Raw genomic sequence first — 24,261 nt, forward strand, 5'->3', positions numbered from 1 at the left:
GGAGGAAAAGCTTCGGCGCACACCTACCTGGCGCGCCAAATGTCGGATTCAGGGTTCCACAGACCCTTGAGAGGTTTGAACTCTGGGGTGCGCACGAAGGAATCTTCCTCCCCAGCCTGCCTACCCAACGATTCCACGGCCTAGCTCGACAAACCCAAAGAACACAAGAAACAGAGGTTTATACTGGTTTGGGCCACTGTGTGGTGTAATACCCTACTCCAGTGTGGTGGTGGATTGCCTCGAGGGCTAATGATGAACTAGTACAGGGGACGAACAGCCTTAGGAGGAGAGGTGTTCCTGAGCTCGATGAGCTGGTGGATGTGAGGATGGTATGGATCCAATCCAAGATGAGTTGCCTCCTATGGTGGTGGCTAGTCCTATTTATAGAGGCCCCGGTCCTCTTCCCAAATGTAGGCGGGAAGGGATCCCACAACGTCCAATTTTGAAGGGAGACAACTAGTACAAGCTATCCAGACAAAAGTAGTCTTCGCCTGCCAAAGGCTCTGGTGGTGACGCTGCTGTGGGATCCGTGGTGACCTTCGTCCTGCCGCCCTGCTGGTCTTGGTCTTGTTGCACCGATATGGAAACCTTTGCCTGATGCCTCGGGACTCCTCGCCTGTGCTTACCTCTTTAGCACAAAAGAGGAAATTGGTACACTGCGCCCGCTGGCGCCCGCCTGGCCTTGGTCGTCACGGCTCACGTCATGTGAACCTTGCGAGGTGCCCCCTACATAGATATCTCCGCTCCTCGGGAGCCGGCCTAGCGAGGCCGCCCCCAGGGAGGTCTTGGTGTCGTCCGCCTCGCGAGGCTTGGCCCCTCGCGAGGGTCTTGAGTTGTTGCTGTCGAAGTTGGGTCGTACTGGGCCGTTGGTGGAGCCACGCCGTGGGCCACAGGCAGGCAAGTCTGGGCACCCCCGTTCCCAGGACGCCGACAAGAACGATGCTGACGAATACAAGACGCCAAGACACTTTTGGGTGGAAGCGGTTGAGACAGCTTGTCATGTTACAAATCGACTATATCTTCACAAGCTTCTCGGCAAGACGGCATGCGAGCTTCTCACCGATAACAAACCCCAAGTTGGATAATTTTGAGTATTTGGCTCAAAGTGTACATTCTTGATAAGCATCGCCGTTCAAAATTTTCCCCTAAATCTCATGAAGGTTTCCTACTCGGTTATGGCTCAAACTCTCACACTTACCATGTCTAGAACACTTTCACCCGAAAGGTTGAAGAGACGGTAGATGTGAAGTTTGATGAATCTAATGGCACGCAAGTAGAGCAATTGCCAATTGATGTAGGAGACAAAGATCCTTCGGAAGCAATCCAAGATTTGTCCATTGGCAAGATTCGCCCAAAGGAGGTGAAGGAGAGTACCTCGTCCGTTCAAGTGGAAGCCTCAACTTCACATCAAGGTGAACCACAAGTTGATTTGGAGGCATCCACAAGTGGAACACGTTAAGACGGAGGAAATGAGGAAGTGCAACAAGATGAACCACATCGACCTCCCTCTCCACCTCCACAAGAGAACGACAATGCCAACAACAATGAAGGAGAACAACGAGAAGAAGACAATGAAGAGGATGTTCCACCCCAACCCAAACAAAAGCTCTGATGAGTTAGAGCAAGAGTCACAAGAGATCATCCCGTCGAACAAATCTTTGATGATATTCAAACCGGGAGAATTACTCGCTCTAAAACTCGTTTAGCTAACTTTTGTGAACACTACTCATTCATTTCTAGTATTGAACCTGTGAAGGCAGAAGAAGCTCTTGAGGATCCGGATTGGGTGAACGCTATGCATGAAGAGCTACACAATTTCGAGAGAAATCAAGTGTGGACATTGGTTGAAAAGTGTCATGGGAAACCACGGCCACCTATGGGACCAAAAGTCCCTTGCTGGTTCGGCGGGGGGATGGCACGTTGCACAAAGAGCAGAGGGGCGTCGAGCAACACGACAGGGATCACACAGGCAGTCTTTACCCAGGTTCGGACCGCCGTGAGGCGTAAAACCCTACTCCTGCTTTGGTGGATTGATGGTGAAACTGGTGGTGAGCGCAACACGCTTCGCCTGGCAGCGTTGCCTCGAGGCGAAACGGTTATGTGCGTATGAATGCGTATGTGTCTGGGTTAGCTAACCGAACAACCAACCCTTTCTACGGTTGCCTTGGGCCTCCTTTTATAGACAAAGGGGTCACCAAAGTGGAAAATCAGTCATTATGCACTAATTAGATAGCAAACAGTGCTATCATACCTAACTCTGCAGGCTGACAGAGCGCATTAAATGCGCCGCTTAATGTCACATCATAGCTTGCCCGACAGGCCTTGCCGGGCTGTTTTGCTAGCTTCGCATCTGCTCGCTCGACATGTCGCAGGACGAGTGTCATTTGGAGGCATTTTCTATAGGAAGTGGCTGCCATGTGGCAAATAGCAGCCACTCAATCACCTTGGAGCTTGACACCGCACCGATCGACGACGTGCGTTGTGTTGAGGTGGTGTGGTGAGGTGGTTCTGCCCTCGTGAGTCCCGGCAGGCCTGCCGGGACGTCCTAGAGGCTCGCTTCCGGGGATGACCCCATCCTTGCCAGGCTCGCCTGCCCGGCAAGGGAGGTTTCTTCCTTAGCGGTATCTTGCTCCTCTGGCTTGTCTTAGTCTCCTTGTGCTGCATGTTGGTCCTTCGAAGCGCTGAATCCTTGTGCTCTGCTCAGAGCTTGGTGCTATAATCTTGCTCTTGTGCATGTGCACAGTCTGGGCAACGGACCCAGGGTTTGGTGCACCAACAAAAGGCCCCCGGGCCTACCCCGAACGCGCTGCCGAGCGTCATCGGGGTAGGCCCTAATAAGTGCACAGGCAGGGCGTAGAAGCGGCTGGCCCCTTGAGATATTCTTTTCTTCTACATTAATCTTGAGCCCGGGCCAGTTTCCAATTCTTCTGCACGTTGAGTAAAGCCAATCATGGTGGGGCCGCTCTTGTAATGGACCGTGAATGACTTTAATGCACGGGGGAGTAAACGCCAATTCACTCTTCCCACCACGCCCTTATCCTTAGCCACGTATGCGGCATGCATCGCGCAGGGTAGGTAACGGAGGTGCATGGTGCGGAAGAGCATCAAGGCGAGGCTCGGCCTTCTTGAATTGGTGAAGGAGGGCGGCGGTCGCCCGTTGAAGGAGCGGCTCCCTCCTCGGCCCACCTATAAAAGCAGGGGCGGGGGAAGAGCGGAGGCATTCGTCCCCACACCCTTTCTCCTCCATCTTCTGCTTTGGTTATGCCAAGGAGAAGGACGTAGGGCCAAGCCCCAGTTAGTTGCTCGAGGTTGGCAACACCAAATGGTTGTGCTGGTGCTTGGGGAGTGAGTCTGGTCCATGCCCGGAGAAGTCGTGGCGGACGAGCCGCCTGTGGCGCGGGGGATATCAAGCTTCCCCATCACAGGGAAATGCTTGTCCCCTTTGCTTCGGCCGGTTGTTCGTCGGATAGTGCGGCATCTAGCCTCGTCCCGCTGCCGCGTGTTGTTTTGGTGATCAGGTCCTTGGAGCCTCCGATGTTCGCCTGGGAGGCAGGGCTAGAGATCGCCCAGCACCGCTCCTTCCGGTGAATTCGGGGTTGGCGCTGAAGGGGGCGCGCCTTCCTTCCCGCCAAGGTGGGGAGCGGCGCACCCCGAGCCCCCTGGCCATCTTGGCCTTTGGCTGCTTCTCCAGGGAAGGCGTCGGGCTGGGGTCCTGGCTCTTCTCCGGAGTGATGTTGAGGGAGAGAAAACAAGGGAACACGGAGAAGGCGGGTGGCGGGGCATCAGGTCGGAGTACGATGGCGTAGATGCCTTCGCCTCCTACTGGTGACCTGCCGCCTCGTCTTTCCGCTCTTCCCCTCCGTCTCTTTGGGTGATAGTCAGGGAGGGATGTTCTCTTGGTGCCTTCGCCTCCCCTCCAACAGTCTTCCGGCTGAGCTTTGGTGGATGACTCCACCGGTGCTCAAGTCGGGGCTTCTTGCTGGTCCTGGAGGTGGTGACTAGGGCACCACTGTTCTGTTCTCCGTGCTCCTCCTTCGCAGCCTCATCACTCCCGGTCTTGTCAGGCCGCGCCCGGTAGGTCGTGGCTGGACCGGGATGGGTTCCTGCTTGGGTGTCCTTTTCGTCCTCTCCTATTCCCACCTCAATACCCGGTAGAGGGAAAATGAAAAGAGGGGATTATGGGGCACTTACCTTTTTTTCAATCTTAAACTGGTAGGCACTTGCCAAATTTAGTTAAAATAATGTAATCTCTCAAGTCCATGTTTGTGTTCTGTAAGGTCTGTACTTGCTTGATCAACATATTAACGAAAAAGGTGAACCTTGTCGGGGATTCATGCATGTATACGTCCATGCAGAGGTGGAATGCCTCTATATTCTAAATAAACGAATTTCCCCCAGCAGGCTATCCTACCGGTCCCTCCATTTTGCTGCTGGGGACTAAGCCTACCGGGCGAAAATTGTGATGAGGGACCAGCCCCCCGCCAATCTTTTTTTCACCAAAGGCCACTGCGACCATCCTGACCAAAGCAACATTTGTGTCAAGGGATGGGAGCACCTAAGTTTCAAAAAGTGGCGAGGTTTTCTTATGCACAAGTATTTGCTTACAGAACACGTATGGACAAGAGATAGAACTTATCTGTTTGGCTTGCCGGAGATCACAGTAGCAGCTCATATTTACAGCTTCTTGTAGAGGCCAAGCTCACGGCAGGAACCTGCAGCTTTATGCATACGGAAATGATGCAAGATGCGATCTTATCTGTCAGGACCCCAATTCCAAGTCACATTGATCTAGCCGGTAACACCTCATATCACTTTGCGGCCTCACACATGGTATTCCCACGGGTGTCACCTTACCATGGCCCGGGACCGTTTGCGCCTTTTGGCTCACGTATATGATAGTGTCGCTAGCATCCATATGACAGAGAACCCGGGCCGACATGACTAGTCATGAACCCAAAGTGATATGAGGTGTTACCGGCTAGATCGATGTGACTTGGAATCGGGGTGCTAACAGCTTTGGTATCAGAGCCTGACTGCCTGTAGGATTACGAAGCCAAACTGGTCGAAGTTGAGTCTAGAAATTCTTTAGTTATGTAAGGGAATTTATTGTGGAAGGGAATGTAAGGCTCTTTTTACTCCTTATACCTTATGCCCTTCTAATCTGAGTCAACCTCTTCTTTTCTACGGGGATTAAGAACTAGGCCTTCTCATCTATCTATTAGGATGACGAGTTACTATGATAGAGACTTATAGGATTGTTGGTTCTAGGCCTCAATTCAGTTTCTACTACTTTTAGTATGTTGTCAGTTGAACCAGAACCTTGATATGATGTTGTTAAGTGACTATGCAAATCCTTGTGAATGTCTCAAATCTTTTTCTGAGCATTTACAACCGTTATGCTGTCCGAGTCATCCCAGGTTTCTAGATAGTTTGATGCACTTGCAATCATTCCTCCATGTTCCTGATGTCCATTTGGGCCAGGTTAATCACACTAATCGGTGAGTTGAGGTACTCTGTTGCCTCGACATATATGTTGGAGCTATTATTATGACCCTAGGTGTTTTAGGGAGTCACCCAGTAATCTAGCCATGTTTTGTGTTCCAGGTGTGATGATTCTGGCCACCAATCTCGAAAGCATCTCATGATGCCATCTAGTAGTAGGTATTCTACTCTTGGATTCTTGACCCAAGATTCACTCTACTTACCTCGTGTTGATAGTGTTGCTCGTACCTTTAGGATATTAGTAACCTTTGCGATAGTCCTCGAGGTCCGTGGTATCCCCTTCTTCCAAATACCATGAACTGCTTATGGCAGAAGTTCTTTTGAACCAAAAGATCACAACCAGAGTGCTCTTGACGAGTTCTCAATTCTATGTTGTGACTCTGTTAGTTCTACCTTCTCTGCATGGGTTATCCGGAAGGAACCTGTTAAACTTGATTCGACATACTAATCTATGCATCCACAACTCAGAAAGTTAAATGTTCCTTTGAGTTGTCCCTCTTTAGTTGTATTCTGACCCTCGTCTATCAATTGATAGTCAGGAGTAGTTGTGCCTTCGTGTTAGCGATGCTTATTATTCTTGTGGTCCGTCGAGCCGTTCTACTTCAGAATGACTAGGAGAAACAAACTCCAGTACCTCATCCATATCTAGGATTGGGTCAAAGCAGTTGTATTCCGCAGATCAAAATGCCAATCCAGCTTTTGATTCTGTTCTACCCTGAAGTATTGCCCTCTTTATGTCAGGAATATCATAGGAATTGCACAACCTCCTATGAACTCTTGATACAGTGATACTTCTCGCCATCATCGTTCATTGCTCGGTCTCCGTGTTATTGTAACCAGAATACCGACAAGTGAACCATGATGTGTGAAATCAATACTCCTAGCAACCGTGTTGCTTGGTAGTTAATGGACATTAATATCATTCTTAGCGTGTTGGTTATTGAATCACTACTCTAGGATTGATCGTGCTATCTTGTCCTTATTTCTGGTGCACTTTTCGAGTTAGGATAGTGGCAATCCTTGCTTATTTGATCATATCATCTTGCCTGAGAAGCAAGTTTGTTCTCGAGCTTAGTAACATATCGGTGGTTCGTGATTTTCTGATTATCTTCTCGGAAGTATCACCAGGTTGTTTCCTGACTGTTATGTTGAGCTCGTGATCAAGTTGGTTTCTTGTAAATCACCCCTTGTCCAAGAATCTGTGTTGGATACCCTGAACTGGTTGGTTAAGCTAAACAACAAATTGGAGAGTTGGAAGATGAAAGCTTGTCCGACTTAGTTTATCTCTAAGGGATATCCTTGTGAGTGTGTGTGTTGAAGAAAGATGATATCTTCCTCGATTGATCCTCGTGATCAGTTGTTGAACCTATTGTCTTATCAAAACTTTGATTTGAGTATGGGCTATCGTCAAATCAAGTCAGAACCAACGGTATTCGTAATGTTGTCTTACTCGCGGTTGTCCCTCGGGCATACACCATTATATATTTTGGGTCTGACCAATGCTATCATCTTGTTCACATAATTGTGGAATTCCACTTATACGGAAACCCGGATGAATTGTTGTTGAGCCCATCAGCAACATTATTCTTCTGCTCCATGATTCGTGCAGAACATCCAGCTAGTATTGGAAACTTTTATAAGCATTATCTTCATGTCCCGTTCATGAAGCATATGTTCGGATGGAAGAAGTGATTTCCTCTGGTTCACGTGCAATTGATGCAAGTTGCCGCCGTGAATTCGAGAAAGTTTATTTTTTCCCTCTGGAATCATCCCAAGTTAGTCATGCACGTGCGAAGTGCTCTATGGTTTGATAGGTTGGCCGCCTCCATTCTATAGGTGTTCCTAGCACACCAAGCCACTGATTGACTTGCTCAAGGATAAGAAGTTCCTTCTTAAGAATCATGACTTATGTTAGGACTTCGATATTCTCGATGATGGTTCCTTACCAGAACTCGGTAGTGTTTTATTGTAAGACTACTCTGTGGCCATGCTTGTCTGGGGCAGCGTGTTCACATGTTTGTAGCAGAACCCGCTCATGTTTTGGAGCTTGCTATCGTAGTTCATTTCCCGAGAATCTCGCAACGTCATCTCATCGATTTGTGTTGCAACCTTTCCTTTTCAGACATGTTGTCTGAACTGTTATGTTACCAACCAGATCTGAATCTCAGGCAGATATGATGGTTGGAACATTTCCCAAGAACTATAATATTGGTCTCTGTAACCCGGTAAAGTGGATGTCGTGGCCAACACACCCAGCCGGAAGACCTATTATCGTAGTATCTTGATTGAGGAAGTTGGCCACCTCCCCATAAGGATTCCGTAGGATTTACTTCCGTAGTTATTCCTTATGGATTCTTGTGCTCCCGAAGTCCGACCTTTTACTTGGTGTCCTAGATACCAAACCATATCTATAAATGGGTTACGCTAGCACATCAAGGAGAACATTAGAAGCGGAGTGCTAAATGTCTCTCGGTCGATCATCTGGATTTCGTTCCCTTGGCCTCGCTAAGGTGAAATCTGAGAAAGTGTTGTCTTCCTTTACATCTGCATTGTCCATCACTATTCATCATGGTAGTATGATGTGTTGCCAGGATCCCCGACACGGATGTTGGTAAGACCTTGATGAGTATGGAAATGCTCAAGTTCTTGAGAGCACGCGCAAGAAAAATCATCCCTTGTGTTGTCTTCAACAAGGTAGTCCACTTCATCCATTCTAGCCCGAGTGTGTCGTTCTTCCGAACTCCGTCAAACGATCGTTCGTAAATTGCCTCAGGCTGGTGAGAAGAGTTCCAATGATCTATGTATCAAAAGTAATTCTTTTTGCCACCTAAGGGAATAATTCTACGGGTCACCTACCCTAAGGTGCCCCGTTATGGAATCATGGCAAATTTTTCCTCGCTACTTGAAACCCTCGTCAAATTGTTTCTTCCGTCCCTCCAGATGCATGTTTTGCCTCTCAGCTCCAGAGATGTTTCTATGTCCATCCTGTGAGTTGATCTTGTGATCATTAAGATGATCCTAAGTTGCTCGAACCCCAGGAAGATTGATTCTTCTAAAAATCTCCCTTTCTACTCGTTGTCATGTTGGATGTAGTTCTCAAAGCAAGACGCCGAGATCAAGGTGATGCAATGAATCAACATCCTCGAGAAAGACATCTGGATCATGAAGTTTGTGTTAGCTTGTGTCCCTCTGTCTTCTTACCTCACGACTTGAATCTCGGGACGAGATTCTTGTTTAGTGGGGGTGAGTTGTCACATCCCTAGTTCTGACAATGCCTAGTGCTAGCATCTGGTGTTGCATCATGTTTACTTTTCACAGAAAGTTGAAATGGGGATGACAGAACCCCCAACACCCCCTGAAAACAACTAGGGTTTACTAAAATCTTTTTCAATGAACCTGAAATGCCCTTCTAAATGTTCATCATCTTTGCCCTGGTCTTAAACCTCTGACAAAAATGGTGCATAATTTTCTAGGACACATATGGTCACTGGATTAAATCATTAGCTATTTGCATTGGACATTTAAATGCTATAGAATATTTTGAATGTCCAAATAATTCTGAACTTAAATGAGGGCTGTTGGAAATATTCCAAACAGAGCCCACAATTATTTTCAGGGTTTTTGAAAATGCCCTAGTATTTTAATTAGGTCAAAACAATTACAGAAAAATAGAAAACAGAAACTAAATTAGAAGAGAGAGAACGTACCTGGCGCAACTTACCTGTCGCCCACCAACTAGCCCAGCCCACCAGGGGCTCCTCCCTGTCGTCTCCCCCCTTGCTAGAAGGACGAGCGTGTGGCCGGCGCGCGTGAGCACGCGTCCGGCCACCTCCTGCTTGCTTGCCGCTGCTGGAGTCGGCCCCGAGCGCCACGTGCATCGGCCCGACCTCTCCCTGGACCTCTCTCACTCTCCCTCGGCCTCCTCCCCCTCCTCTGCTCTCTTCCCGCAGCACCACCGAGCGCGGACGCCGCCGCCGCTCGCCGTAGCCGGAGCCACCGTCGTCCTCTTGTCGCCTCGCCGTGTCTAAGAGCTCCTCCGTCACCCACATCAACGAGCAGGCCGAGCCCGAGCGCTTGCAAGCCCTGCACCGCCTTCACCGAGCCGTCTCTGACCTCGCGTCGCCGGAGATCCCCTTCGCCGCCCCGACCGCTCCGGTTCCTCCCCGACCTCGCCGACCCGTTCATCGTGACCGCTGTGAGCTACTGGTCGTTCTCCCCCTCTCCGTTCTCTTCCTCGCATGCCGTAGCAACTGCAGCAAGCTTGACCGCACCCGCCACCGCCTGCGCTCGTCGCCGATGACGCTCCGGTGACCATTTGGTCCCGGGCATGCGACCAACGCGCTCCCCGCATCGCGTAGAGCCTTTGTAGCACCTCGCCTCGCTCATTTGTGCACCGCTGCCCCATCCCCGCTTGCACCCGAGCTCCGGCCGCCGCAGCCAAGCTCGCCAACGTCAACTCCGGCCACCCCAGCACCCGCCGTTGCCACTGTCCGACGCACCTCATCGCGCCGGTCCCGCAGAACCCATCCGCACGGCCTCTCGTCGCCGGAAACGGCCGGACGAGGACCTCCGCCGTGTCCTGCTTAGCGCCGGCGGCTAATAGCCGGTTAGCCGACGTGGCCGTCATTAGATTAGGGACTAACTAACCCTATTAGTTTACCCCCTAGACACTTACAGACGGGACCGACCGGTTCAATTAATAGGCTAACTAAATTAGTTAGATTTAATCTAATTCGATGGACCCACGGGTCAGCATTGACTTTGCTGACGTGGCGTTTGCCTGGTCCCACCTGTCTGTGGAGTCTGACTAGCCCTGAGTCACTGACCAGTGGGACCCGCACGTCAGGTTTGACCTAGACCCGCCCCGTTGACTGCTGACATCATAGTGACATCATGCTGAGGCAGTTAATTATTTTCTGGATTATTCTTATTCAGGAAATTTCAGAAATTAATGCTAACTTCAAAAATTCATAGAAATTAATCTGTAACTCCAAATGCAAAGATTTATATATAAAAATGATCAGAAAAATCCAATCTATCCATCTGTACTAGTTTCATGCATGTTAGAGCAACCTAACCTTGCTGTTTAGATGAAACATGATAATGCACTCATATGAGTTCATAAATTAGGTTTGTATTTGAATCTTTGATTCAAATAAGCTCAAACCACCCTGTTTGCAGATGCATTAGCCCAACACACTCATTTTTCCCTGTCATATTCATACATCATATTGTTGCATTGCATTAATTTTGTTTCCTCTCTGTTGCCGGTGTTGTTCCCCCTCGGTAGACGTTGTTCCGACGTTGTGATCGTTCACACTAATGAAGACTCAATGCTATCTTCAGAAGTGTCAGGCAAGCAAAACCCCCCTTGTTCATTCCGATACAATCCCACTCTCTCGCTCCTGCTCTATTTTACTGCATTAGGACAACAACGATTCAACTGTTACATGCTGCGGTAGTTGAACCCCTTTTCCTCTGCATGAACTGTCATTGCCACAGTAAATAGATGAAACCCACTAGCATGAGTAGGAGTTGTTTGAGCCCTGGTGTGCCTACTCATTCATGCTTGTTTGTCATGCCTGCTATTGCTTAGAGTTGAGTCAGGTCTGATTCATCGGGGATGAATTGGAATGGTGATGAACATGTCCTACTGTGTGTGAGCTAAGTGTGTGAACTCGATTTGGTAAAGGTAGCGGTGAGAGGCCATGTAGGAGTACATGGTGGGTTGTCTCATTGAAACCGTCCTCAGGAACTGAGTTCTGTGTTTGTGATCCATGAACAACTACTACCACACGTTGGGCCCTGAAATATGACCCCGCTCGAGTTATTAACCCCCCTTGTCCTCTGTCCAGGAGTTGCAAGTAGTTTCTGGTGTTTGTAGTATGCTGGAGGCCGTGCGCAGCGCTGACCCGAGGGGTGGGCTATGATTCAGTAGGCATGTGGCACGGTGTACCGAGCGCCCGTTTGGTGTCTCGGGAACCCTGCACACATCGTTTGGGGCTGTGAGCGAAACCCCGGCCGGATCTCCTCGCGGATGGAACCCGAATAGGCGATAAACCTGGACTAGAGACTTGTGTGGTTAGTTAGGTCGTGGTCTACACCCACGTCGGCTTTTGCTTGAAGTCTGCCGAGCACATGTCGTGTGCAGACGCTAAGTGGTGGAAACATGTGTGAAGAAGTACACCCGTGCAGGGTTATAAATGATCTATTCGAATAGCCGCGTCCACGGTAAAGGACTTCTGGGTTGCCTATAACAGTTCATAGATAATTTGAAGTGGATACTCTAAAACTTGCAAGATAAGCGTGAGTGCTATGGATGGTGTTTCTCGTAGGTTGACGGGAGCAGATCCATAGTGGTGTATTTCATGGTGAATATGTGGACTCGTGTGCGCCACCTCAAAAGAGTTACTTGCAGTCGTAGTTCAGATAGCCACCAAGTCAAAGCTGGCTTGCTGCAGTTAAACTCCACCACCCCCTTTGTTGATACTGATGCATATGTAGCTAGATCTGATGTAAGTCTTGCTGGGTACATTTGTACTCACGTTTGCCTATTTTATGTTTTGCAGAGAGACGTCAGTCTCGCTAGTAGTTCCGTGTGGACTTCGACGTTTAGCTTATACCTCAGCTACGATTTTGTGCCCTCGGCAGGATCTGGTAGATAGTCAGGCTTCTCAGCCTTTTTCATTTGTAGATGTCTGTACTCAGACATGTTAAGCTTCCGCATGTGCTTTGACTTGTATGCTCTGAATGTTGGGTCATGAGACCCATGTTTGTAATATCTCGCTCCTCGGGGCCTAATGAATAAATTCTTGAGTCGTAGAGTTATGTTGTGATGCCATGTTGTATTTACACATATTGAGCATATTGTGTGTATGATTGAAATGCTTGGTATGTGTGGGATCCGACAACCTAGTTGTTTATCCTTGGTAGCCTCTCTTATGGGGAAGTGTAGTCTTGTGCTTCCATGAGCCATAGTAGTCCGCTACAGCCCGGTTCACCGGATCCTGCTAGCCCAGCACTACTGCTCTGGAACACTTGACTGGCCGGCATGTGATTCACTTTGTTCCTGTGTCTGTCCCTTTGGGGAAATGTCACGCGGTGACATCCGGAGTCCTGCCTAGCCTGCTACAGCCCGGTTCACCGGAGTCCTGTTAGCCCAGTGCTACAGCCCGGATTCGCACGCTGCTGACCGACATGCTCGATGTTGATTCATGTATGCCTGTCCCCGTAAGTTAGTGCCACTTTGGGTTCACGACTAGTCATGTCGGCCCGGGTTCTCTATCATATGGATGCTAGCGACACTATCATATACGTGAGCCAAAAGGCGCAAACGGTCCCGGGCCATGGTAAGGCGACACCCGTGGGAATACCGTGCGTGAGGCCGCAAAGTGATATGAGGTGTTACCGGCTAGATCGATGTGACTTGGAATCGGTGTCCTGACATTATCTATATGCATATGCAATGCTCATGAAATGCTTATGCAATGCACATGGTATGATTATGCAATGCTGATGATATGCTTATGCATGCATGCAACTTGTTGGGGCCCCCCAACGCTTCATTTATTTGTTGTTGCTCAGGGTCTGCGCCTGGCTTTGTACAAGGGGTTACGTGCAGCTGAGGCAAGGCCTGTACAAAAGGGTGGCTGCCGGGCAGGGCCCGACAGCCGCGCCTTATGGTAAAACTTACGGAGATGCTCAATATTCCATGAGTTTTGTAATTGAATGCCATCTTCGGTCTCCAGACGGACTGCGCCAGGTTTGGTGACTCGAACTACCCGGTAAGGGCCTTCCCACTTTGGCGTCAACTTGTTTGTACCCTTGGCGGACTAAACGCGCCTAAGGACAAGGTCACCTTCCTCAGAACACTGGGCATGAACCCTACGGCTGTGATAGCAGCGCAGGGCTTGCTGATAGTGTGCAGGACGCATAGCAGCCCGGAGACGGTTCTCCTCGAGAAGCACAGCGTCGTCACATCGGTGTTGATCCTGCCCTACTTCATCATAGGCAAGCACTCGAGGTGACCCGTAAATGAGTTCCATGGGGATAACTGCTTCTGCCCCGTAAACAAGGGAGAAGGGAGTCTGCCCGGTAGCTCTATTTGGTGTCGTTCTGAGGGACCAGAGAACTACTGGCACCTCATCGATCCATCGCCTGCCGCACTTCTGCAGCGTATCAAAGGTTCTTGTCTTGAGTCCTCGCAGCACTTTAGCGTTCGCCCTCTCAGCTTGTCCATTGCTTCTGGGATGTGCAACAGAGGCAAATGAGATCTTGCTTCCGAGGGCATGAACACATTGCATGAAGGCGCGACTCGTGAATTGGGTGCCGTTATCAGTTATGATCCGGGCAGGGACCCCGAAGCGGCACACCAAATCTTTCAAGAACTTGATAACTGACTGAGCAGTCACCTTTCTCACGGCAGCTACTTTCTATCACTTTGTAAACTTGTCGATGGCAACAAACAAGAATTCAAAGCCCCCGGCAGCTCGGGGAAAAGGGCCGAGGATATCGAGCCCCTAGACCGAAAACGACCATGAAAAAGGGATTGTCTGTAGTGCTTCTGCAGGCAGATGGATGTTCTTGGAATGGAACTGGCAGGCTTCACACTTGGTGACTAGCTCGACCGCATCTTGGAGGGCTGTGGGCCAATAGAATCCTTTCTGAAATGCTTTCCCAAATAATGCCCTTGATCCAATGTGGGAGCCACACATGCCTCTGTGTATTTCAGCCAGCAGTTCCTTTCCTTCTTCCCGGCAGATGCACTTCAATTTCACACCATTGGGCCTCCTTCTGTACAGAGTGTCATCGACAAACTGATACATACTGCCCTCCGGGCTACTCTTTCAGCTTCATCTTGCTCATCGGGAAGTTCTCCAGTTTGGAGGAAATGGACTATGTGCCTTGCCCAAGATGGAGTCTAAGGCTCGGCAACAAGGACTAGCGGCACCTCCTCATCTGCGGGGGCGCATTTCTCGTCCGTGGGGCCAGTGGCCCGATAGGAGAGCGCAGCCCGGCAAGCGACGGGGAGTTGTTTCCGGCAGGGTCCCTACCAGGAGCTCCGGGAGGCTCTATCGGAGTCCAACTTCCTCCTCTTTCTGGCCATTGTTGCTGGGGATACGGAGGGTTGAGTAAGATGGAGAACAAAAATTCCTGGTTCCAAAGGAAGTTTTTGTGCAGCACACTTTGACAGATGATCAGCTATGCTGTTTTCCGCACGGGGTACGTGCTCTGTTTGCAATCCGTCAAAGTGCTCTTCCAACCTTCTCACTTCCTCAACGTATGCCTCCATCAATGGACTTTGGTAATCCTTGTTGACTTGTCTCAACACAAGCTGTGAATCTCCTCGAATGATCAGCTTCTTGATTCCCAATTCTGTCGCAATCCTGAGCCCGACAAGGAGCCCTTCATACTCTACTGTGTTATTGGTTGCCTCCTCCCGGGGAAAATGCATCTGGACAACTATCGGATCACGGGTTCCAGCAAAACCCTTAAGGTTCGAACTCTGGGGTGCGCGCGAAGTTCTTTCCCTCCTACCGATCCATGCCCTAACAAGCTAAGATCTCGCGGATGAACTCGACGAACTCACAACACAAAAGACACAAGATTTATACTGGTTCGGGCCACCGTTGTGGTGTAATACCCTACTCCAGTGTGGTGGTGGTGGATTGCCTCTTGGGCTGATGATGAATAGTACAAGCGGAAGAACAGCCTCCTGAGGTTGAGGTGCTCTTGTGCTTGGTGTGTGGCTAAGGATCGGGCGAGATGCCACTGGATGAGATCTAGGTGAGATGTCCCCCCCATGGTGGTGGCTAGTTCTACTTATATAGGCCCTGGTCCTCTCCCCAAATATTGAGCGGGAAGGGAGCCAACAACGGCCAATTTGAAAGGGGACATCTAGTACAACTTATACTGACAAAAGCGGTCTTCGCCTACAAAAGGCTTTGGTGGTGACGCCGCCTTGGGCTCCATGGTGACCTCCGTCTTGCCGTCCTACTGGTCTTGGTCTCGTTGCACTGATATGGAAACCTTTGCTTGACACCTCGGTACTCCGCGCCTGCGCTTGCCCCTTTAGCACCAAAGAGGAAACAAGGACGCTGCGCGCGCTGGCGCCCGCCTGGCCTCGATCGTCATGGCTTACATCACGAGAACCTCGCGAGGTTTGCCTTGCCTTGATCTCTCCGCCCCTCGCGAGCCAACCTGGTGAGGCCGCTCCTAAGGAGGTCTTGTGTCTTCCGCCTCACGAGGGTCTTGAATGCCTTGTTGATGAAGATGGGCCACACGGGCCTGCTAGCGCAGCCACGCTGTGGGCCGCAGGCAGGCAAGTCTGGGGACCCCTGTTCCCAGAACGCCGATAGTAGCCCCCGGGCCCAAGGCGCGCTCGGGCTTGGCTTTGAGGCGAAGCCAAGGGTCAAGTACGGAGCGTCGCGGTCCCCAAAAGCCTGCGGCCTTGGTCGACGAGTGGCGGTTGATTGGACGTGGGCGTCTCCGCTTCCCCACGCTGCCTTGGAATCCGCGTGGCTATGCGGCCCCGCAACCTACACAGTTATTCTTCCATCACCCGCGCCATTCTCCCCGATTCCTCTGCTTCCCTGAGACTCTGCTCCTCCTCCCAATCTGGCCTGCGCTCCGCCCACTCCATCGCCATGGCGCCGAAACAAGCTGTCAAGGGGAAGAAACCTCTATCTTCTGCCGGCACGCCTTCGGCCATCGAGCCCGCGGTTGGCCGATCGCTGGTGCTCAAGGATGAGGCCATGGGCAAGGTGTGCCCCATGCTCATCTCCAGTTTCAATGAGAGGAGAGAGACGGCCGCATGGCCTGCGTCTCGCGCTCGCATCGACTGGGCAGTCACCGAGGTCCCAATCTTCATCGACGCTTTTTGGGCTGGCCTGGTCCCCCCTTTCTCCGCCTTCTTCAACGCAGTGCTGGAACACTATCAGATCCAATTGCTGCATCTTGACCCCCAATCCGTGACTCTCCTGGCCGTCTTCGCCTTTGTGTGTGAGGCCATGGTGGGCATTGCCCCTTTCGTGGCCCTTCTCCGCCATTTCTTCTCATTGCATCTGAAGGATCCTCTGCAAAGCTCGGGGTGCGTGAGCTTCCAGGCTGTGGCTGCAACGACGGGTGCTGGGATCGACTTCGAGCTTCCTCTATCCACGAGCAAGTTTCGGACACGGTGGGTATTTCTCGACGCCAGGGTGCTCAGCCCTCTGCTTCATCCTCCGTCAGCACCTGCCGTTCCCAACCCCGGTTGGGGCCACGAGAGGCTCGCGAGCTCCGGTCTTGTCCCTGTCTGGTTCAGGCTGAAGAGGCTGAAAGACAGCGGTGTGACCGCGCCTATGGTGGTGAAGGAGTTCGTCAGGCGCCGAGTCGCTCCGCTTCAGCGCCATTCTCGCCCGATGTGGGCCTTGCTCAACAGTCAGGACCATATGAGGCTTCAGGAGTCCGGGCTTCCTCTTGAGATGCGGCAAACTGTGCTTGAGGTCCTGACAGGCGTCACATCACCGGACGACATGCCCGTGAGGAGCTGTCTGCTGTATCACTGCAGGAACAAGGCAGAATTCATGGAGCACATGCCTTCCTTCGATGAGTGGGGGCTACGCCCGGTTGGCCTAGTGGGGCCTCGCGAGAACCCCGTCAACGTGGTTCCCTTCTTCCTTGCTGGCGCCGAGCTCGCCCCGAATGTGGATGCAGGGGGCCAGCGCCACCGGAGGCTGGCGGCTCGAGTGCCGAGGTGTGGATGCCGCCTGGGGCTCCTGGGGCGTCATCCTCAGGAACTCATGATCCTTCTTCTGGGGTGTCGGTCGCTGAGACGATGCAGCACACGGCTCCCAAGGCCAAAGCTCCGGAGGCCTCGGGAGGTCATGGTGGGACGGCGCCCGGCTGCTCCCCACAGCCCGGCACCCCTGAAGCTGTCCCTCCGAGTGCTTCCCCGGCTGCGCCCCGTGCCGGCTGCCACGTCCAGCGCTTCGGCTGGCTTTGCATGGACTTCGAGGAGCTCCGCAAGAGGAAAGGATCCCCGAGCAGCAGCGGTATCTTCGGGCCGTTGAAGCGGAGGAAGTACATCGCCGTTGACGAGTAAGTACCTCATCTTTGTGCCTTCCTGAGTGCTGCTTCCCTTCCTGACGTTGGTTATTCAGGGTCCCTTCTGTAAAGGTTGCCATGTCCCCCGAGAAGCAGCCTCCTCTTTCCTCGTCTCCCCCGCTGGTCTTGAGCGCTCCGAGTCTGCATGCTGTCCCCAGAGCTGGGCCGGTTGGAGAGGCGCGCCTGCCTTCACGATGCTTCGAGTCTGCAGTCTCGTCGTCCTTCCTCCACGGCCTGGCGTGGAGCTTGGCGGGCGTGCCCAGGGCCCCTCCTCTGGTCATGCACAGCAGCTGCCTGGCTTCGGTCTTCGGCTCCTCTTCAGGCAGCGGGCCCCGTCTAGTTCGGGCCTCTCGCGAGGCCCGGCTGGCGCCTAGGGCAGCGCCAACCCCCTGCTGAGAGGGGTGCACCGCTCTAGGCTTCGCCTGCAGCTCCCGCGGCGGAGGGCGAGATGGGTCGTGCGCTTGAGTTCGAGCACGGGCAGAGCGTTGTTCGTCATGAGCTCTTCCAGGAGGCGATGGGCGCGATGAACCGACTCGGTGAAGAACTCGCGGGTGTCGACGCGCGCCTTGAGGCTGAGGGTCTTCGGCTGGCGGAGGAACGACGTAAGCTGAAGGTGGCCATCAACCTTGGTCGTTAACAGCGAGATCTTGATAATGCGAAGGCCGAGGCGTCCCTCAAGGTTTCCTATGAGGCTTGCTCCCGAGCTTTGGAGGAAGCTCGCGAGGCCGACCGCCGCCGTGAGGCCGCAGAGAAGCGCACGTGGGAGCTCTAGGCCTGGAGCGCGTCCCTGGAGCAGCAGGTGGAGGCGCGTAAAGCCGCCCTTGCGTCAATGAGGGGGCACCTCCCGAGGAGGAAGAGATCCGGAAGCTCGAGGAGGCGATGGCGTTGGACGCTGTGGAACGCTGCCTCGAGCTAGAGCGGTTGGAGACGAGGGAGAGCCAGGTCATCCAAGCGGAGGATGCCGTCAATGCGCGCGAGGCCAGGGCTCAGGAGGAGGTTGATCGCCGGGTGACCGAGGCTCAGCGGATCTTGAGGGTAGGTATGACTTGATGCTGAAGCTTGCGGGGACGGAGGACGTGGGCAGGGCCGCTGCCCTCAGGCCCAAGCTGGCTCAAGTGGAGAGGCACGAGGAGGCTACGGCAGCCACCCTGGTCACAGCGCAGGCAGAGTTGGCCTCTTCCCGTGCCGAGCTGCTCTCTCTCTTCAGAAGCGGGTTGATGACGCCGAGTCCGTTGCGCGGCAGAGTAGGGAGGAAGTGCTTCAGCGGCGGACGCTGGAGCGTGAGCACGCCCCCATGCTCCAGGACCTCAGGATCAGGGCCAACGCGGTGCTGGGCCACGTCTACGACGAGAATGCTCCGTACCCACACTCGAATGACTATGCCAGTCACCTACGCTTCTTTGCCGACGTGGTGACGCGCCTGGAAGCCCGGTTTGATAGAGCTCACCAGCTTGTGGAAGAGAGAAGCCGGGGCCTGCTTGGGCGCGCGTTCTCCCGTGTATTTAGCCATCTCCGGAACACCTTACCCGACTTCGACGCCGCCATTGCCCACGTACCGCAGGCCGTCCGTGGTGACCTGGCGTGGTGGGTGGAGGACAACGTGGATGCGCTGGTCAGAGCCTTTGCTTCTGAAGACAACGCAGTGGTGGTCGCTGCGGATGAAGGCGACGTGGTTGACGATGGCGATGCCGGCGTCGGTGAAGTTGGAGGCAACGCCAACGACGGTGACAGCGACGCCAGTGGTGTGTCTGAAGACGACGTGAGGACACGGCGAGCGACATATCTGGCTGATCTCCTGTCCCCTTGATGTTTTACCCTGTATGCAAAAACTTGGGCGTGACCCCAAAAACTTGTGAGAGCATTTTGAGAGGGGGAGCCCCTCATGTAAACAAATCGCCATTTTTACTCTACCATGCCAAGCCGTATGTGCGCCTTCATGGATCCATGAGTCTGGTGGCCAGTTTTGCTGTTGCGGCTTACCTTAGCTGAGGCGGGCCCCGAACTGGATTGTAAGGTCGTAAGTTGCCGCGGAGCTCCCGAAGGATCTGCTGATCCGCCCGAGAGGGCCTCACGAGGATCTGGCGCCTGACAGGCACACGTGGTGCGTGTGCCACGCCCAGCCCCACTCGCGTGGGGCTCGCGAGGGGGAGGCAGCGAGCGCGAGCTTCAGAACAAGGCAAGAACCAGAGGCAAGAAATCGCTTGAACGAGAAAAAGCACCCCCCGCGCGCATCGATGAAAATTCAACTTCAACTTAAATCCAAATCCAGAAGGCAAGGTTACAAAAAAGAGATCCAAAGCAAATGGCCGCGTCCGGTGCCTAGTCTAGTCTTCTGGTCTTCTCACCAGCGCGGAGCTAAGTGCTGCCACTAGGCGTGAGAGGGAGCCCCCGAGGCCCGAGGGCGGCTCTCCGGGGACTCCGGGGCGTGTACAGCCCCACTCATTATTACGTGAGAGTGTCACGGGCGGCGATCTTCACAGGCACTGGGCCTTCTTCACAGGTACCGGCCTTGCTTCATATCGCCAGGCGAGGGCCCCGCCTTGCGCCACCCTCGACCACCTTTGAGCCGACCGGCAACCAGGACGACACAAAGGGGGGAAAAGGGGACGCCAGCGGCGCCCTCAGCGACCACGGGTCCTCTGCCGGGGGAAGGCTCGCCGGTGCCTCCCCGGCAGAGGGCCTACTTCCGGGTGATGCCTGGCTTCGCGCGACGTGGGGAGGGGCCTTGCTCCTGGCTCCCTCCATGCAGCCCCCAGCGTGCTTCCCCTGGCGGAAGGGGGGCTGCTACGCCGGGGTCGTCGGCCGACATTGTGACCTGATTCACTTGCAGCCTAGGTTAGCGTAAGCCTACTCCTGAGAGATTAGGGGTACCCTGTAGTTGTTGTTGCAGGCGCGGTCGTTGTGGTTCCTCGTCGGCTCCTGGAAGGCCTCAACTTCTAGTGCCTCTTCTTCCCAACTTTCTCCGAGGAACGAGCCGGGGTCGTCTGCCGGCGTGTACTCTTGGTCCATCATGCGGGACACGTAGGCTTCCGGGGCTGTTACCCCGAACACCTCGCCGCAGTGCCCCATACTCCACGTTGCCCGGCCCAGCGCGGCGTCCTGAGGATGATAGCGCGACGTATCGTTGGGACCATGGGAGGCAGCGCTCGTGCCCACGGTCATGGGAGGCGGCATGGGGGCAATGGGGCCGCCGGCGCCGCCGGCCGTGCTGGTGTCGGCGAAGCCCCCAGGCACACCCGAGGGCGCGTGGTTGCGGTGAGGCCCGCCGTGAGATCCACTAGCGGCCTGAGAAGGGAGCAGATAGCAGAAGGGTGGCGCTCCTGACGCCGCCGCGTCCAGCAGCTCGGCGACACATTCCAGCAGTGCATCCCGGCCGCTCTCCATCAGTCGGCACCGCAGCAACTCTCGCGCCACTGTGAGTGCGGCCCGCATGTTCGCCTGCTCCCGCCGGGTGTGTGGCGCCGTTGCTGCGGCGTGGCTTGCGGCCCTTGCAGCGGCTCGCGCTTTGTCGCGGAGTGAGGGTGGACGACGCTTGGCTGCGCCGCCCGCGCCCGGTGGCGTTTGGTGGCGCCCGTGCCGCCTGGAGAGCGGGGTTGAGGTCTTCATGGGCAGGTCAAGCCGCCCGGGCGGGCCAGGCTGCCCAGCGGTCGGAGCCGGCCCTCGGGTCGTCGGACATCGGGACCGCGGAGCATCGGCGGATCGATTGGCGGGGAAGAGGCTCCGGCGCACCCCTACCTGGCGCGCCAAATGTCGGATCACGTGTTCCGGCAAAACCCTTAAGGTTCGAACTCTGGGGTGCGCGCGAAGTTCTTTCCCTCCTACCGATCCGCGCCCTAACATGCTAAGATCTCGCGGACGAACTCGACGAACTCACAACACAAAAGACACAAGATTTATACTGGTTCGGGCCACAGTTGTGGTGTAATATCCTACTCCAGTGTGGTGGTGGTGGATTGCCTCTTGGGCCGATGATGAACAGTACAAGGGGAAGAACCGCCTCCTGAGGTTGAGGTGCCCTTGTGCTTGGTGTGTGGCTAAGGATCGGGCAAGATGCCACCGGTTCAGAGCTAGGTGAGATGTCCCCCCATGGTGGTGGCTAGTTCTACTTATATAGGCCCTGGTCCTCTCCCCAAATATTGAGCGGGAAGGGAGCCAACAACGGCCAATTTGAAAGGGGACAGCTAGTACAACTTATGTTGACAAAAGCGGTCTTCGCCTGCAAAAGGCTCTGGTGGTGACGCCGCCTTGGGCTCCATGGTGACCTCCGTCTTGCCGTCCTGCTGGTCTTGGTCTCGTTGCACTGATATGGAAACCTTTGCTTGATGCCTCGGTACTCCGCGCCTGCGCTTGCCCCTTTAGCACCAAAGAGGAAACAAGGACGCTGCGCGCGCTGGCGCCTGCCTGGCCTCGATCGTCATGGCTTACGTCACGAGAACCTCGCGAGGTTTGCCTTGCCTTGATCTCTCCGCCCCTCGCGAGCCAACCTGGTGAGGCCGCTCCTGAGGAGGTCTTGTGTCGGATGCCTCGCGAGGCTTAGCCCCTCGCGAGGGTCTTGAATGCCTTGTTGATGAAGATGGGCCGCATAGGCCTGCTAGCGCAGCCACGCCATGGGCCACAGGCAGGCAAGTCTGGGGACCCCCATTCCCAGAACGCCGACAACAACGTACTTCAAGTGCTCCCCCGAGGGAGCAACAAGAAGCACGCCAGCCCCTGCACCTTGCATGGAGAAGGCACCATCGAAATACATGATCCACTCTTGGGGTGCTTCCTTGCCGGGGATAACTGTCTCCAGCACTTCTTCATCAGGGGTTGGCGTCCATTCTGCAATAAACTCTGCCAATGCCCTGCTCTGAATTGTTGATGTGCTCTCAAACTTCAGACCAAAGCTGGATAACTCCAAAGCCCACTCCACTATTCTGTCGGTAGCCTCAGGGTTCTAGAGTATCCTTTGCAATGGGAAGCAGGTGACAATCGTGATCTCATGGGCTTGGAAGTAGTGGTGTAGTTTCCTTGAGGCCATGATGATGCCAAAAATCAATTTTTGCACACCATAGTACATCGATCTAGCCCCCTGTAGCAGGGAACTGACGAAGTATACTGGGCGCTGCACCACTTTCTTCCTTGCCGCGTCCTTGGGGTTGTCTCCGCTGCCGTGTTCTTCTCTGCTCTGATTCTCATCTGGTCTTGCCGGGCTTTGCTCATTCTCTGTTTCCTTTACTTCCCGCTGTGCCACTAGGGATGCACTAACCACTTGATTAGTTGCCGCCAAGTACAGCAGCAACGGCTGTTAAGGTTTTGGGGCAACCAAAGTGGGCACAGAGGACAAGTAGGCCTTCAACTCTTGTAAAGCTGCATCTGCTTCCGGGGTCCACTTCATGGGCCCTGCCTTCTTCAGAATTTTGAAGAACGATAGGGCGCGCTCGGCAGACTTGGAGATGAATCTGCTAAGCGCGGAAACGCACCCTGTCAGATGCCTCACATCCTTAACTGTCCTGGGTGCCTATATCTGCTCGATACCCTTGATCTTGTCGGGGTTGGCTTCGATCCCCCGATGGGATACGAAGAACCCAAGTAGCTTGCCGGAGGGAACGCCAAACACACACTTCTCAGGATTTAGCTTTAAGTTGATCTTGTGCAGATTAGCAAATGTCTCCTCCAAATCCTGGATGAGGGTTGATTTGTCCTTGGTCTTGACCACAGTATCATCCATATAAGCCTTAATGTTTCTGTGCAACTGTGGCTCAAAACCAATCTGGACACTCTTTAACCCGAAAGGCATGCGTACAAAGCAGTATATACCACATGGGGTGATGAACGAGGTCTTCTCTTCGTCTTCCTTGGACATGAAGAACTGATGATACCCAGAGTATGCATCCAAAAAGGATAGCAAATCACAACTGAAGTGGAGTCCACAATCTGATCGATGTGCGGCAAGGGAAACGGGTCCTTCGGGCAAGCCTTGTTGAGATCTGTGAAATCTATGCAAAGCCTCCATTTCTCGTTAGCCTTGCGCACGACCACTGGGTTCGCCAGCCATGTCGGATGCAACACTCCTCTGACCAGACCAGCTGCCTCAAGCTTGTTGATTTCTTCAGCATTGAATCGCTGCCTCTCCAAGGCCTGCTTTCGAACTTTCTGCTTGACGGGCCGGGCATGTGGGCAGACAGCAAGGTGGTGCTCGTTTACCTCCCTGGGAACACCGAGGATATTAGATGGTTGCCAGGAAAACACATCGATATTCGCTCGCAGGAAGGCAACGAGCACGCTTTTGTATTTGTCATCAAGGGTGGCGCTGGTGGTGAAGGTACCATCAACTCCAGCCAGCCCTGCCGGGACCTTCTTCACATGTGGTGTCGTGACCTTGGATCTCTTGTTGTTGGAACTCTCCGGCAAGTCATCAACAGGCGCAACGCACTTCGAAGAGGCACGCTTCCTGGATTCCTTGCTGGCATCCCTGCTATCCTTCTTCTTTCCTTTGCTTTCCTTGGCGGGAACTGCCGCTGCCATGGCCTCTGCCGCGGCTGCATCCCGGTACATCTTATCCATGCAAATGATTGCATCCTTCTCGTCTGACGGGATGGAAATGACTCCTACCGGTCCTGGCATCTTCAAGGTGTTGTAGGCATCGTGGGATACCGCCATGAATTTTGCCAGAGCTGGGCATCCAAGAATCCC

Source organism: Triticum aestivum, chromosome 2D (assembly GCF_018294505.1).
Source record: "Triticum aestivum cultivar Chinese Spring chromosome 2D, IWGSC CS RefSeq v2.1, whole genome shotgun sequence".
NCBI lineage: Eukaryota > Viridiplantae > Streptophyta > Magnoliopsida > Poales > Poaceae > Triticum > Triticum aestivum.